Source organism: Mandrillus leucophaeus, unplaced genomic scaffold (assembly GCF_000951045.1).
Source record: "Mandrillus leucophaeus isolate KB7577 unplaced genomic scaffold, Mleu.le_1.0 Scaffold184, whole genome shotgun sequence".
NCBI classification, from domain to species: Eukaryota; Metazoa; Chordata; class Mammalia; order Primates; family Cercopithecidae; genus Mandrillus; species Mandrillus leucophaeus.
This window is the reverse complement of record NW_012101854.1, coordinates 3,099,958-3,101,419: the sequence shown is the minus strand read 5'-3', so window position 1 is coordinate 3,101,419 and position 1,462 is coordinate 3,099,958.

The following is a 1,462-nucleotide window of genomic DNA, read 5'->3' as shown; positions in this document are numbered from 1 at the left end:
TTATTGCTTTTGTAAAGAGCTCTGAGATTTTTATGAAGGTGCTAGGCTTATAGTGTATGTTTAATCATCATTTCACTAATCATTATATTTGTCATTTAAAACAGCACCTCTGTAAGGCTGTGCTGGCATTAAATAATATACATAGGCAATTAACAGTAAATATTAATAATGATATTGGTAAACTCTAAGACATAAAGGAAGAACAATAGAGTTTAAAAAGCATATGTAGTTCTCTCAAGCTTTTCTCTGACAAGTATAATTTCAAATATATTTATTGTTGAGATATCTAGCTGATGTATTTCTTACAGCTGGAATACCTAGAGATTTTACAGCAATACATCAACTAGTGCACTAGGGGTGGATCTCACATTGTATTCTCTTAACAATAGTTGGCAGCAGGTAACATTCCTTTCTTCTGTATCTACTCTGACCTGCTCCAAGGTCAAGATAATGAATATGTGATTCACTACTCACTTCCCTTTGAAAATATATAGATTTCTCACAGTTATCTACCTGTCCCTTGACTGTGTTAATAGCAATAAGTAGGTTACAGAGAAAAGAAAAAGGGACAGGGACTAGTGATACTCTAGTCTCTGTGGATAGCGTGAACATTGGAACAATGTTTGGATAGTGTAATGGTTCAAGTGCCTTGAACAGATTGTCTTGGTTCATATTATCAACTCTATAGCTGAGTCTCTCTCTTTTTCTGATGTATCTCAAGTGCTTAGCACAGTGCCAGGAGCACAGGAGTTGATCAATCCATAATCTTTAAAGGGTAAATTAATGAATTAACAAACTGCAAAGTGCATTGCCACTCTTCTTTGGGAAAAATTTGTTAGTTGCTTAGTCAACAGTTATAAATGGTACTGAACACTGTCTAACAAAATTAAAAAAAAAGAAAAAACAAAAAACGCACAGGCCATGTTGCATCAGGCTGAAGCAAAGCATTATCAAGATGTAGAGAGCAGCAAGCACATACATACATCTGTGAAATACGGAAGTAACTGCAATTACCAAAAAAAAAAAAAAATGCAAAGCATAAAGCAGTTCAAACTGAATATATAATAAGCATGATATATATGCTATAACAAAAAAAAATGATAGAACATTTGAAATCTTAGGGAGTCTCTAGAGGAAGTGCAAAGTCATGGCATTTATTCTGAAAAGTTCTTGAAGGAAGTAAGTTTTGAATCAGATTTTGAAGAAAGTGAGAATTCTCATTTGGTATAGATAAGTACAAAATTGATATATCAGAAAGCCAGTGTAGGAATTTAAAAAGCCTAATGGAATTAAGGGAAAAAAAGTAGGTGGGAAAAAATTTTTAATGAACTCATACTTAGAAACACTTAAACAGGAAAACCTAACATAGTATAGGCACAAATGTTCAAAGAATGTGTTAAACATAGTACACTGGTTCATTTCTGTAAATAATATCCTTGGACCCTAGCAGGAGGGAGGCTAG